The sequence below is a fragment of the Triticum urartu genome, chromosome 3 (assembly GCF_003073215.2).
Source record: "Triticum urartu cultivar G1812 chromosome 3, Tu2.1, whole genome shotgun sequence".
In the NCBI taxonomy this organism is placed as follows: Eukaryota; Viridiplantae; Streptophyta; class Magnoliopsida; order Poales; family Poaceae; genus Triticum; species Triticum urartu.
Genome location: NC_053024.1, coordinates 221,254,887 through 221,271,200, shown reverse-complemented (window position 1 = coordinate 221,271,200; position 16,314 = coordinate 221,254,887).

The following is a 16,314-nucleotide window of genomic DNA, read 5'->3' as shown; positions in this document are numbered from 1 at the left end:
TATTGACGAACCGCCCTGAAGAGGAGGTGTCCGGATCATCAAGTGATCTTCTGCAAGGGCTGTCGCAATTGCACGAGCAAGCTCGACAGGCGATACGGAGTGTAGCCAAGGATTTATGGCCATCCGACTCCCCTCCAGGAAGCATGGAGAAGCTGGTAGAGCTGTTGAAGGGAGCGTGGCGGCGTGTCCGGCTGTGGAAGATATCGGCCTGCCGAGAGGGTGCGCGAGAGGCCTGGGCCATGGTGAAGACGCGATATACCAAGCCGAATCATAATCACATGGCTCGTGTCGGACCGCTAGGGCTGAATGGGGTAGCTTAGTATATGACCAAGTAGAGGTGGCCGCCAAATATTCCCAACAGGATTGTAAATTAGATCGCCTTTTGGACGGTATAGAGGAGGAAGTGTTTGAGTGATGAGCGACTATCTACTTTCCTTCTAGCTGGATAATAAAGACAATTGTCATCGCCGACCTTTTCACTTCAACCTCTTGACCCGAAGGTTCGGAGTGTTTCCGAATATCGCAGCAGTAGAATATACTAGGGTATGCATGGAAACCAGGCGTAGGGGTCATAATTGCTCAAACAGATAATGTGTATCCGGCTAGTTGATACGTCTCCATCGTATCTACTTTCCCAACACTTTTTCCATTGTTTTGGACTCTAACTTTCATGATTTGAATGGAACTAACCCGGACTGACGATGTTTTCAGCAGAATTGCCATGGTGTTATTTATGTGCAGAAACAAAAATTCTCGGAATCACCTAAAACTCCATGGAGATTATTTTCGTAAATAATAAAAAATACTGGCAAAAGAATCAAGGCCAGGGGGCCCACACCCTAGCCACGAGGGTGGGGGCGCGCCTGCCCCCTAGGCGCGCCCCAGCCTCGTGGGCCCCTGGAGCTCCACCGTCCTCAACTCCAACTCCATATATTTGTGTTTGGGGAGAAAAAAATCAGAGAGAAAGATTCATCGCGTTTTATGATACGGAGCCGCCGCCAAGCCCTAAACTCTCTCGGGAGGGCTGATCTGGAGTCCGTTCGGGGCTCCGGAGTGGGGAATCCGTCGCCGTCGTCATCATCAACCATCCTCCATCACCAATTTCATGATTCTCACCGCCTTGCGTGAGTAATTCCATCGTAGGCTTGCTGGACGGTGATGGGTTGGATGAGATTTATCATGTAATCGAGTTAGTTTTGTTAGGGTTTGATCCCTAGTATCCACTATGTTCTGAGATTGATGTTGCTATGACTTTGCTATGCTTAATGCTTGTCACTAGGGCCCGAGTGCCATGATTTCAGATCTGAACCTATTATGTTTTCATCAATATATGTGAGTTCTTGATCCTATCTTGCAACTCTATAGTCACCTACTATGTGTTATGCTCTGGCAACCCGGAAGTGACAATAATTGGGACCACTCTCAGTGATGACCAAAGTTTGAGCAGTTCATGTATTCACTATATGTTAATGCTTTGGTCCGGTACTCTATTAAAAGGAGGCCTTAATATCCCTTAGTTTCCAATAGGACCCCGCTGCCACGGGAGGGTAGGACAAAAGATGTCATGCAAGTTCTTTTCCACAAGCATGTATGACTATATTTGGAATACATGCCTACATTACATTGATGAATTGGAGCTAGTTATGTGACACCCTATATTATGACTGTTACATGATGAACGACATCCGGCATAATTCTCCATCACCGATCCAATGCCTACGAGCTTTTCACATATTGTTCTTCGCTTATTTACTTTTCTGTTGCTACTGTTACAATTACTATAAAACCCCAAAATATTACTTTTGTTATCGTTACCGTTACTTCCATATTACTTTGCTACTAAATATTTTGCTGCAGATATTAAGTTACCCAGGTGTGGTTGAATTGACAACTCAACTGCTAATACTTGAGAATATTTTTTGGCTCCTCTTGTGTCGAATCAATAAATTTGGGTTGAATACTCCACCCTCGAAAACTATTGCGATCCCCTATACTTGTGGGTTATCAAGACTATTTTCTGGCGCCGTTGCCGGGGAGCATAGCTCTCTTCTTTGAGTCACTTGGGATTTATTTCTGCTAGTCACTATGAAGAACTTGAAAGACGCGAAAACAAAAATTTATCCCTCAACTATGAGGGGAGGTAAGGAACTTCCATCTAGCTCTGCACTTGATTCACCTTCTGTTTTTAGGAAGCTTGCGACACCTAAACCTGCTTCTACTATTAATTCTGATATGTCGCATATTATTGATGGTGCCACTTCTGCTATGCATGATACTTATGATGAAACTACTTCTATGCTTGATACTACTGTGCGACTTGGTGAATTTCTTGATGAACAACTTGCTAGGGATAGAGAGAATAAAATTATTGAAACTGATAATATTGATGAAAGTGATGATGAAGGCTCTCCTAATAAATATGAATTGCCTGTTGTGCCTGAGGGCTATGTTATGGATGAAGAAACTAAAAGATACTTTCTTGCATGCAATGATAGAAGTGATCTTAAGAAATTATTATCTAAGCTTAAACAAAAAACTCTATATGCTAAAATGAAATATGATCCTGCTTATGCTACTTCACCTATCTTTATAACTGATAAGGATTATTAATTCTCTATTGATCCTGATATAATTACTTTGGTTGAATCTGATCCTTTTTATGGCTATGAATCTGAAACTGTTGTGGCACATCTTACTAAATTAAATGATATAGCCACCCTATTCACTACTATTGAGAGAACTTGCTACTTTTATATCCTTAAAATATTTCCGTTCTCATTAAAGGGTGATGCTAAGATATGGTTTATTTCTCTTGATCCTGGTTGTGTGCGTAGTCCCCAGGATATGATTTATTACTTCTCTGCTAAATATTTCCCTGCTCATAAGAAACAAGTTGCCTTAAGGGATATATATAATTTTGTGCAAATTGAGGAAGAGAGTCTCCCACAAGCTTGGGGGAGGCTTCTCCAATTACTTAATGCTTTGCCTGATCATCCTCTTACGAAAAATGAAATAATTGATATCTTTTATAATGGACTAACCAATGCTTCCAGAGACCACCTGGATAGTTGTGCTGGTTAAGTTTTCAGGGAAAGAACACCAGATGAAGCTGAAATTCTATTGAATAATATGTTGACAAATGAAAATAATTGGACACTTCCGGATCCAGCTCCTGAGCCAACTCCTGAGCCTATTTCTAAACCAACTCCGAAGAAAAGGGGTGTTCTATTTCTCAGTCCTGAAGATATGCAAGAGGCTAAGAAATCCATGAAAGAAAAGGGTATTAAAGCTGAAGATGTTAAGAATTTACCTCCTATTGAAGAAATATGTGGTCTTAATTTACCGTCTATTGAAGAAATACATGGTCTTAATCCATCACCTATTGAAGAAACACATGGTCTTGATAACCCGATAGAGGTAGTAAAGGTAAATTCTCTCTATAGATATGATAAAGCTGAAATAGCTCCCACTAAGTTTGCTAGCCAATGTTTGGATGAGTTTGATAACTTTATGGTTAAGCAAGAAGACTTCAATGCTTATTTTGGTAGACAATTGAAACAAAATTCTTATATGATTGAACACTTGGGTGATTATATGTGTAGAGTTAAAGGTGAACTTAAACTCATTAGTAAACATGCTTCTATGGTTACCACTCAAGAAGAACAAGTACTTAAAGCTCAGAATGATTTCTCAATGAATTAAATAGTAACAAAAATGATAATGCTATTAGAGTTATGACTAGAGGTTGTAAAATGACCCAGGAACCTTTGTATCCTGAGGGCCATCCTAAGAGAATTGAGCAACATTCTCAGAGAAATGATATTGATGCACCTAATCCTTCTAAAAAGAAGAAAAAGAAAAATGATAGGACTTTGCATGCTTCTAGTGAACCTATTGCTGAACCACCCGAGAATCCCAATGATATTTCTATTTCTGATGCTAAAACACAATCTGGTAATGAACATGAACCTAATGAAAATGTTAATGATGATGTTCATGTTGATGCTCAACCTAGTAATGATAATGATATAGAAATTGAACCTGATGTTGATCTTGATAACTCACAATCAAAGAATCAATGTTATGATAAGAGAGAATTTGTTGCTAGGAAACATGGTAAAGAAATAGAACCATGGGTTAAGAAACCCATGCCTTTTCCTCCCAAACCATCCAAGAAAAAGGATGATGAGGATTTTGAGCGCTTTGCTAAAATGATTAGACCTATCTTTTTGTGTATGCAATTAACTGATATGCTCAAAATGAATCCTTGTGCTAAGTATATGAAAGATATTTTCACTAATAAAAGAAAGATACCGGAAGCTGCAATTTCCACCATGCTTGCTAATTACACTTTTAAGGGTGGAATACTAAAGAAACTTGGAGATCCAGGAGTACCCACTATACCATGCTCCATTAAAAGAAATTATGTTAGAACTGCTTTATGTGATCTTGGAGACGGTGTTAGTGTTATGCCTCTCTCTTTATATCGTAGACTTGACTTGAATAAGTTGACACATACTGAAATATCTTTGCAAATGGCTGATAAATCAAATGCTATACCTGTCAGTATTTGTGAGGATGTGCATGTTGTAGTTGCAGACGTTACTATTTTAACGGACTTTGTTATTCTTGATATTCCCGAGGATGATAGTATGTCTATTATTCTTGGAAGACCCTTTTTGAATACTGCAGGGGCTGTTATTGATTGCACCAATGGCAATGTCACTTTTCATGTTAATGGGTAATGAGCATACGGTACACTTTCCGAGGAAACAACCTCAAGTCCATAGTATAAATTCTATTGAAAAAATTTCAACAATAACTATTGGCGGTTTTCAATTTCCTCTTCCTACTGTCAAGAAGAAATATGATATTCTTATTGTTGGGGATGTGCATATCCCCGTTGAGGTAACATAGTGTTATTCGAAAATTCTCCGATTCCATGTTATTCAGAATGAGTTTGTTAACAAGACTTGATCAACCTTGTTAGTGGATTCCTTTTGAGGAGCATGAGATCGATGAATTTAGAAAACACAACTCTCTGTACCCTCTTTTTACTTTCTGTTATTTATATTAAATAAATCAAAATAGTAATTTCTGTATATTTTCTGAATTATCCGTGCAATATAAAAATACCCCGAAAATAAAAGTTCTCCAAATGCCATGAAATTTAAATATGATTTTTTCTGGAATATTTGAGAATATCTGGCACTGAGAACACAGCAGGGGGAGCAAGCACCTGGGCACGAGGGTCCAGGGTGCACCCCCTGCCTCATGGGCCCATGGTGGCTCCCTTCCACTTATTCCTGCACCCACACACTTCTTCTTCCTCCCAAAAAATCACCATCCAGCTCAAGCACGAGTTCTAGCTCATTTTGCTGCGATTTTCGATCTCCTTGCTCAAAGTACCTCTCAGAAAACTGCTTTGGGGGATTGTTCCTTGGTATGTGACTCCACCATTGGTCCAATTAGTTTTTGTTCTAGTGCTTTATTCAATGCAAATTTGTGCTACCTAGGTGACCAGGTTCTTGAGCTTGCATGTCAAATTTATATGGTTCCAAGTAGTTCTAATGCATGATATAGGCTGTAGGCACTTGTAGGAGTAGTTGCTATCAATTTTGTTGACTTTGGTTTACTTTTATTTCAAGTTACTAAAAATTTCAGAATTTTTCAGAAAATAATGAAGAGATTTTTGAGGGGCTCATCGAGCCGAAGTTCGAAGGAAAAGCAAAATGAAGAAGCAGAGAGGCCCAAATATAATCTGCCTCGCACCGCAGAGGTTTGGCTGTGTGAATGGCCTTCCAATGATTTCTTGATATAAGCCGGAATTTATGATGATTTTTATGAATTGGCTAAGAATGCAGGCCTCACCGACTTCCTCCGCGACCAACGTGAATAGTATCTCTTACTCACCAATACTTTTGTGCAAAACTTCTACTATTATCCTAAGGAATCACCTTCTTCAGTAGAGTTTCATTTATATGATGTAGTTAAGAAGATGTCACTATATGAATTTTGCAGGGTTTGCAAAATACATTTCGATGGTAGCTTAGAGGAAACACATCATAGAGATGTGGACGGGTTTATTGACACTATTACTGTAGGGAAAACTAGGAAAGTTTCCGATGCAAGAATCACTAGCATACATTTTCCTATTTTACGCTACTTTGCAATATTTGCTAGTCATTGCTTAATTGGTCACGGAAACTATGGAAACCTTAGTGTTCCTGATATTATTATTTTGTTCCATGGCTTATTCAGTGACGACTCTGTTAGTATGGGCTGTATTATTGCCAAACGGTTATGTCTGAACCGTACAAAGGGCCCCATCTTTGGAGGTGTCTATGCTTCACGCCTTGCTGCATACTATAACATACCTATTAGGCACTATGAAAAGGAAGAAAAATTGTTGACTACTATTTATTTATATTATAAGAGTGTGGTAGCGCATGATTTTATTGGAAAGAATAGGGAAAGGGAGCTTAAATACAAATTGTTCTTTGATAAACATCATCCTGAGACTATTACCCTGCCTGCTCCTTCCTTGTTTGATTTATCAGCAGGCAAGTACCTTGTTCCGTTGGAGGCCATTCACGCCTACCGGAACCCTACATCAGCTGCAGAGCTAGAGCCGGAACCACAATTTGATCGTCCATGACAGTCTGATTACCAGTGGGATCCAGAGGTAATTGCCAGTCAGTGGCAAACTGAGTATCCATCACAGTACGACCCCAGTTACAACTTTGGATATCCGCCAGGCCATCCGTGGCAATAGACCAACTTAGGCCAAAATCCTAAGCTTGGGGGAGTAAGTATTTTTCACCGACATTACATTCATGTTCACACACTCATTGCTAGATGTCGGTGCTCATACTCTTTCACTGTAATATCCATGCTAGTTTATTTTCTCTTTTTATGCTTTCTTCTTGTGTATTTGAAATAAACCTTAAGAAAAAACAAAAAATTAGTTGTAGCTTTTAGCTAGTTTTAATTTCCATGCTTGTAGTAGTAATTAAAAATAAAACCCAAAAAGATTTCCATTCTTCTTTTGCTTGTTGGGAGCTTTCCCGTGTAAATAGTTTTATTTCTTTTCTTTTCTTTGGGGTTCGATAGCAGAAGACCATAATTAAATTCTTAAAGTGGCTCTTATATGCATTATTGTTGATCCGACAAAAGAGCCCATATTGCCTTGTCTTCTCCTGTTTATTGAATGCTTGTAGATTCCAGCTTAGTCCAATGCACATGCACTATTACTATTATTCACATCGTTCGGTCGTGCAAGTGAAAGGAAATTATGATGATATATGATGGACTGATTGAGATGAGAGAAGCTGGTATGAACTCGACCTCTCTTCTTTTTGTAAATATGATTAGTTCATCGTTCCTGATTCAGCCTATTATGAATGAACATGTTTGCAATGACAATTAGAGATTATAGTTCCTTGTGCCATGATTAATTAGCTAGGAGCTTATAATGGTTTACCTTGCGTGCCAACATGCTATTAAGATGGTTGTGATGTGGTGTGATGGGGTGGTATCCTCCTTTGAATGATTTAAGTGACTTGACTTGGCACATGTTCACGCATGTAGTTGAAATAAAATCAATATAGCCTTGACGATATTTATGTTCATGGTGGATTATATCCTACTCATGCTTGCACTCAGTGTATATTAATTTTAATGCATGTTCATGACTGTTGTCGCTCTCTAGTTGGTCGCTTCCCAGTCTTTTGCTAGCCTTCACCTGTACTAAGCGGGAATACTGCTTGTGCATCCAATTCCATAAACCCCAAAGTTATTCCATATGAGTCCACCATACCTACCTATATGTGGTATTTACCTGCCGTTCCAAGTCTATTTGTATGTGCCAAACTCTAAACCTTCAAATAAACATTCTGTTTTGTATGCTCGAATAGCTCATGTATCAACTAGGGTTCTCTGTATCTTCCATGTTAGGCGGGTTATTCTCAAGAGGAGTGGACTCCGCTCCTCACTCACGAGAAAATGGCTGGTCACCGGGATGCCCAGTCCCATGCTTTATGCAAATCAAATCAAAATAATTGCAAACAAAACTCCCCCGGGACTGTTGTTAGTTGGAGGCACTCGTTGTTTCAAGCAAGCCATGGATTGATGCTTGTTGGTGGAGGGGGAGTATAAACTTTACCATTCTGTTTGGAAACTGCCTATAATGTGTGCAGCATGGAAGGTATCGCCATCTCTCGGTTGTTATGTTGACAATGAAAGTATGCCGCTCAAAATATTATTCATATCTATTTCAAAATCGAGCTCTGGCACCTCTACAAATCCCTGCTTCCCTCTATGAAGGGCCTATCTATTTACTTTTATGTTGAGTCATCACCCACTTATGAAAAAGCACCAGTTGGAGAGCACCGCTGTCATTTGCATTCATTACTATTAATTTATATTGGGTATGACTTGACTGGATCTCTTTTACCATGAATTACAATGTCTAGTGAGTCCTTGATCTTTAAAGGTGCTCTGCATTTATGTTTTGCAGTCTCAGAAAAGGGCTAGCGAGACACCATCCTGTTATATCATATTATGATTCTTCTTAGAAAGTGTTGTCATCCGAGATTTATTATTATTTCTCACTAGTTGATTATGCCATTGATATGAGTAAACATGAGACCTAAATGTTATTGTGAACATGGTTAGTTCATAATCTTTGCTGAAAACCTGAATGTTGGCTTTACATATTAAAACAACAAGAGCAAACAGAGTTTGTAAAAGTTTTCTTTATCACTTTCAGTTTATCAACTGAATTGCTTGAGGACAAGCAATGGTTTAAGCTTGGGGGAGTTGATACCTCTCCGTCATATCTACTTTCCCAACACTTCTGCCCTTGTTTTGGACTCTAACTTGCATGATTTGAATGGAACTAACCCGGACAGATGCTGTTTTCAGCAGAATTGCCATGGTGTTATTTATGTGCAGAAACAAAAGTTCTCGGAATGACCTGAAACTCCACGGAGATTATTTTTGGAAATAACAAAAAATACTGGTGAAAGAATCAAGGCGAGGGGGCCCACACCCTAGCCACGAGGGTGGGGGGCACGCCCCCTGCCTCGTGGGCCCCCTGGAGCTCCACCGACCTCAGCTAGAACTCCATATATTTGTGTTCAAGGAGAAAAAAATCAGAGAGAAAGATTCATCGCATTTTACGATATGGAGCCACCGCCAAGCCCTAAACTCTCTCGAGAGGGCTGATCTGGAGTCCGTTCGGGGCTCCAGAGAGGGGAATCCATCGCCGCCGTCATCATCAACCATCCTCCATCGCCAATTTCATGATGCTCACCGCCGTGCATGAGTAATTCCATCGTACGCTTGCTGGACGGTGATGGGTTGGATGAGATTTATCATGTAATCGAGTTAGTTTTGTTAGGGTTTGATCCCTAGTATCCACTATGTTCTGAGATTGATGTTGCTATGACTTTGCTATGCTTAATGCTTGTTACTTGGGCCCGAGTGCCATGATTTCAGATCTATTATGTTTTCTTGAATATATGCGAGTTCTTGATCCTATCTTGCAAGTCTATAGTCACCTACTATGTGTTATGATCCGGCAACCCTGAAGTGACAATAATCAGGACCACTCCCGGTGATGACCATAGTTTGAGGAGTTCATGTATTCACCATGTGTTAACGATTTGGTCCGGTTCTCTATTAAAAGGAGGCCTTAATATCCCTTAGTTTCCAATAGGACACCACTGCCACGGGAGGGTAGGACAAAAGATGTCATGCAAGTTCTTTTCCATAAGCATGTATGACTATATTTGGAATACATGCCTAGATTACATTGATGAATTGGAGCTAGTTCTGTGTCACCCTATGTTATGACTATTACATGATGAACCACATCCGGCATAATTCTCCATCACCGATCCAATGCCTACGAGCTTTTCACATATTGTTCTCTGCTTATTTACTTTTCTGATGCTACTGTTACAATTACTATAAAACCCAAAATATTAATTTTGTTATCGTTACCGTTACTTCCATATTACTTTGCTACTAAATACTTTGCTGTAGATACTAAGTTACCCAGGTGTGGTTGAATTGACAAATGAACTGCTAATACTTGAGAATATTCTTTGGCTCCCCTTGTGTCGAATCAATAAATTTGGGTTGAATACTCTACCCTCGAAAACTGTTGTGATCCCCTATACTTGTGGGTTATCACTAGTTATGTTATATTACATTATGTAAGAAACATCTTCCAGAGAGAATAGCTCCGTTAAGGGTTCCTTTCCCTAGGTGTGCATGCATGTTAATGTGCATGTCCGAACTGTGAGTGATAAAATCGTAGAGTAAGTAACATCTGGGGTTCACAATGGAGTGAATGCGGAAACACCTTTAACTCGCCGACCGAATATTCCCTTAAGAACGCTAGCTTTCGGCTTCACCCAATCTGAGGTACACATCTGGATGACCCGGCAGTAACAATTGCAGGGGTGCTCCCTTTATGCCCTAACCGAACTAACGGGAACGTAGGGCATAAGCACAGGAGCCAGGCAACCCAGCTTGGCCAAAACATAAGTCATATTGATGCATATAGTGGTGAAGAAAAGGTACATATGGAAAAAAAGGAACGCATATGTGCTGAGCTTGATGCTTGAAGAATAGTCGCAAGCTTCTGTATGAGAAGCCCCCAGGTATAGTGAACATACATATTTAGGGATGTACGCGTCAGGTAGGGATGGTCTAGCTAAAGAGAAAACGAAAAAAGGTAAAAGTCAAAAAGAGAAAAATAATAATGGTAATAACAGGAGGGAGGAAACGAATACAGAGTTCGGCGTTAGGCATAAAATCGTCGTAGTCTGGCCGCGATCCAGGGGTTCGGCTCCAGGTGATTATCTGATGCATCACGTAGGTGGTACGCTCCTCCGGTGAGAACTTCGTAAATGATGAAGGGACCCTCCCACTTGGGATTGAGTTTGTCCTTTTTCTTCTCCATCAAGCATAGAATGAGTTCGGCAACGTTATACGTCTTGGCCCGCACTTCTCTTCTTTGATACCTGCGAGCCTGCTGTTGATAAAATACGGAACGGGCTTTGGCGACGTCGCGCTCCTCCTCCAAGGCATCTAAGCTGTCCTGCCGATCAAGCTCGGCCTCTCTCTCTTCATGCATATGCACTCGAGGTGAGTCATGAATAATATCGCAGGGTAACACTTCTTCCGCACTGTACACCATGAAGAAGGGTGTATATCCAGTAGAGTGGTTGGGCATGGTCCGCGGCCCCCAAAGTATGGAGTCAAGTTCCTCCACCCAGTGCTTATCTGATTCCTTCAAAGACTGCACTAGTCTGGGTTTGATGCCTCTCATAATAAGACCATTAGCCCGTTCGACTTGACCATTTGTTTGCTGGTGATAGACAGAGGCATAATCGAGCTTGATGCCAAGATTAGCGCACCAGATTTTCACCTCGTCGGCTGTAAAATTGGAGCCATTATAAGTGATTATACTGTGTGGGACACCGTAATGGTGTACCACGCTGGATATGAAATCTATTAATGGCCCCGCTTTGGCCGTTTTAACTGTAAGTGATTATACTGTGCGGTACACCGTAATGGTGTACCACACTGGATATGAAATCTATTAATGGCCCCGCTTCGACCGTTTTAACTGGTTTGGCCTCTATCCACTTAGTGAATTTATCCACCATGACCAGCAGATACTATCTCTTATGGCTTCCTCCTTTAAGGGGTCCGACCATATCGAGTCCCCAAACCGCAAAAGGCCAAGTGATGGGGATTGTTTGTAAGGCAGTGGAGGCATATGGCTTTGATTGGCAAGGATTGGCATCCGACGCAACATTGGACAAGGTCCTATCCATCTTCTCGAGCCGTCGGCCAATAAACCCTGTACGGAAGGCCCTGCTAACAAGGGCTCGAGCTGCGGTGTGGTGACCGCCGAGTCCGGCATGAATTTCAGCCAAGAGTTGCCGCCCCTCTTCCTCGGATATACATCATTGAAGGAATCCGATGGCGCTTTTCTTATAGAGCTCTTCATCATGAACCGTGTACGCCTTTGAACGCCGGACAATGCAGCGGGCCTCATTCTGGTCCTCAGGAAGCTCTTTCCTGTTAAGGTAGGCCAGGAAGGGTTCAGTCCATGGGGAAATGACTGCCATGATGAGATGCGCCGACGGTGTTATTTCAGAGACTGAGCCCCCGACGATGTCGGTGTTTCCGGGATCTGGGGTTATGTTTGGATCCGGACTAGTATTGCCGTTTTCCCCCTGCCACACCACGGATGGCTTAAAGAGCCTTTCCAGGAAAATATTAGGTGGGACGGGGTCGTGCTTAGCGCCTATACGATCAAGGACATCCGCCGCTTGATTACTTTCTTGAGCCACATGATGGAACTCGAGCGCTTCGAACCGGGCCGACATTTTTATGACTGCGTTACGGTACACCGCCATCTTCGGATCTTTGGCGTCGAAATCTCCATTTATTTGAGATATTGCAAGGTTTGAGCCCCCGCGTACTTCTAGGCATTGTATGCCCATGGAGACAACCATCCGGAGACCATGCAATAAGGCCTCATATTCGGCTGCGTTATTGGAGTATGTATAGTATTTGGGGAACGTACTGGATGACGTCTCCACTAGGGGATGTTAAAACAACGCCTACTCCTAACCCTGCCAGCATTTGGGAGCCGTCGAAATACATGACCCAATTGGAGTACGTGCCGTACTCTTTAGGGAGTTCGGCCTCTGTCCATTCGGCGACGAAGTCGGCCAATACTTGGGATTTGATAGCTCGACGTGGCTTATATGTAATGTCAAATGGGAGGAGCTCGATTGCCCATTTGGCAATCCGGCCCGTGGCATCGCGGTTATTTGTAATGTCATTGAGTGGTACTTCGGAGGCCACCGTGATCGAACACTCCTGGATGTAGTAACGGAGCTTTTGGGATGCCATGAAGACCACGTATGCTATCTTTTGATAATGAGGGTACCGGGATTTGCATGGTGTAAGGACAGTAGATATGTAGTATACTGGCTTCAGAAGCGGGAATTCATGTCCGTCCTGTTCTCGTTCAATGACGAGTACGGCGCTCACCACCTATTGTGTTGCCGATATGTGTAATAACATCGGTTCACTGGCGTTTGGTGCGGCCAGGATTGGGTTGCTCGCAAGAAGGTTTTTTATTTCCTCCAGTCCAGCTGTTGCCGCGTCCGTCCACTCGAAGTGGTTGGTTCGTCGTAGAAGGCGATAGAGTGGCAGTGCATTTTCTCCCAATATGGAGATAAAGTGGCTTAGAGCTGCTACGCAACCCGTGAGCTTTTGAACTTGTTTAAGGTCTGTTGGCTTAGCCAATTGTGACAAAGCCCAGATTTTGGCTTGGTTTTCTTCAATTCCTTTATTGGAAACGATGAAGCCCAGCAGTTTTCCAGCAGGTGCGCCGAAAACGCACTTATCCGGATTGAGCTTAATGTCATACACACGGAGGTTGTCGAATGTGAGACGTAAATCGTCTATTAGTGTTTCGACGTGCCTAGTATTGATGACGACGTCATCCACATAAGCTTCAAATGTCTTGCTGATCTGTTTCTCCAGGCATGTTTGAATCATGCATTGGTATGTGGCGCCGACGTTCTTGAGCCTGAAGGGCATAGTGTTGAAGCAGAATGGCCCATATGGGGTGATGAATGCCGTTGCAGCTTGATCAGATTCCTTCATTTTGATTTGATGGTATTCGGAATATGCGTCAAGAAAACATAGTGAGTCGTGTCTAGCGGTGGCGTCAATAATTTGATCAATGAGGGGAAGGGTGAAGGGATCCTTGGGGCATGCCTTGTTGAGGTCTTTAAAATCGATGCGCAGGCGCCAGAATTTGTCCTTCTTTGGTACCATCACCAAATTTGCCAGCCAAACTGGATGTTTTATTTCTCTACTGAATCCAGCCTCGATTAGCTTGGCAAACTCTTCCCCCATAGCTTGGCGTTTGGGTTCGGAGAAGCGTCGCAGTGTTTGCTTGACCGGTTTGTGTCCCTTCAATATATTGAGGCTGTGTTCGGCCAACTCGTGTGGGATTCTTGGCATGTCAGAAGGGTGCCCGGCGAATATATCCCAATTCTCGAGTAGGAACTCTCATAGAGCAGCGTCAACCGTTGGGTCTAGTTGTGCTCCTATGGATGATGTCTTCTTTGGGTCTGTTGGGTGGACTTGGGCGGAGTGCTATGTCTGGATCACTAACTAGAGTTATTATGCCATTGGGCCTGGGCATCTTAAGCTTCATGTACCCATAATGGGGTATTGCGTGGAAGCGCGTGAATACATCTCTCCCCAAGAAGGCGTGATATCCGCTGATCACTAACTAGAGTTATTATGCCATTGGGCCTGGGCATCTTAAGCTTCATGTACCCATAATGGGGTATTGCGTGGAAACGCGTGAATACATCTCTCCCCAAGAGGGCGTGATATCCGCTGTTGAAGGTGGACACCTGGAAAGTTATTTCTTCGGACCGATAGTTCTTCGGTGTGCCGAATACCACGTCGAGTGTGATTTTTCCCACACACCGTGCCTCCCGACTGGGAATGATTCCTCGGAAGGTCGTGCTGCTTTGCTCAATGTGGCTCCTGTCTATTTCCATCTTTCATATTGTATCCTCATAGATGAGGTTTAGTCCGCTGCCGCCGTCCATCAGAACCTTGGTGAGCCAAAAGCCATCGACAATTGTCCTGTGTTTTGGTTCATCGCCAGCGTTAAAGGTTATCGCTGTGTCGTCCCAGGGGTTTATTGTTGCAATCTGGCAGACTTCGGCGAGTTCGTGGAGTGCCCTTTTGTGCCTATTGTTTGAAGTGAATGTCTCAAAGACTGTCAGAACTCTAGGTTCATCATCTTCTGGAGGGTGTTGCTTGGTGAGGACGTCCTCGCCATTTTTGGCTACCTGCCGGAGTATCCAACATGCTCTAAGGCTGTGGGTTGGTATAGTATCCGGTGTGGTATGTATTTTGCAGGGGCCATCAAGCCATCCCTCCAGAACGGTTCTGTGCCGCGTAATGAGTTTGTATTTCTTGGCTATTGGTCTTGGTGCGTTACGGGGGCGTACCCTTTTCGCAGGGGCCAGTGGTTGAGTTGGGGCTGTAGCTCCCAAACTGTGTGATTTCTCTAGGCGCTCTCCATTGTGTTGTACTTCTGTACAATAGTTGCCAAGTCAACGAAGTGTAGTATGGGGCGGCGATTAATGGCGTTGAGGAGTCGTTCGTTCATGCAGTTATTGCAGAACGCTGATATCGCGTCCTCATCGTGGCAATCCTTGACCTTGTCCTTGACAAGGAGAAATCTAGCCCATAAGTGGTGGACCATTTCATGAGACTGCTGTTTTGTGCTCGTGAGAGCACTTATGTCTGGGTGGGTGGGTGGAATTGGATCTGAACCCTGACCCGATCGATGATCCGGAATCTGAGGTTTTTCTAGACTGAACAGTTCGGGCTCCGGAGTGTCTTCTGATTTTTGAAGCCTACCATCCGACTCTAAGTTCGGAGGGCAAGGCGTGTCCTTCTGCCGGTTGGTGTTTGGCTTCTCGAGGTCGGAGATCCGAACATAATTGGTTCTCAATGTAGAGGAAGGGTTATCTTGCTCCCCGACTACCGCTATCTGGTGGGTGATCGGTGGAGAATTAATCTCTCTCTGGTCGGGTTTAAGCCCAATCCGATCGTAGTCTGTAGCGACTCCCAAGGTGGTAATGTGATCTAGGAGTTCATTCAAAGACGATAACTCCGTCGGATTGATCCGTTTGGCGTATTCAGAATCAACGCAGATGCGTTTTTCGATGACTCGAGGGGTCATCCTCGCTGGCTCAGAGGCCGAGGGGGCGATCATGGTAAAATCGCCCAACCGGAGGGTTTGGCCCGAGGCCAGAGCTCCTCTGGAGTTAATATTTTCCTTGACGATAAGTCGAGCCATCAACCTTCGCGATGACAGCACAGAGGAACTCTCAATGAAAGCACCAATGTCGGTGTCAAAACCGGCGGATCTCGGGTAGGGGGTCCCGAACTGTGCGTCTAAGGTTGATGGTAACAGGAGACAGGGGTGCTACCTCTTGAGCATTGTGTTGGTTTTCCCCAAAGAGGAAGGGATGATGCAGCAAAGTAGCATAAGTATTTCCCTCAGTTTTTGAGAACCAAGGTATCAATCCAGTAGGAGGCTACGCGCGAGTTCCTCGTACCTGCACACAAAACAAATAAATCCTCGCAACCAACGCAAATAGGGGTTGTCAATCCCTATAAGGCCACTTACGAGAGTGAGATTTGATAGATATGATAAAGATAATATTTTTGGTA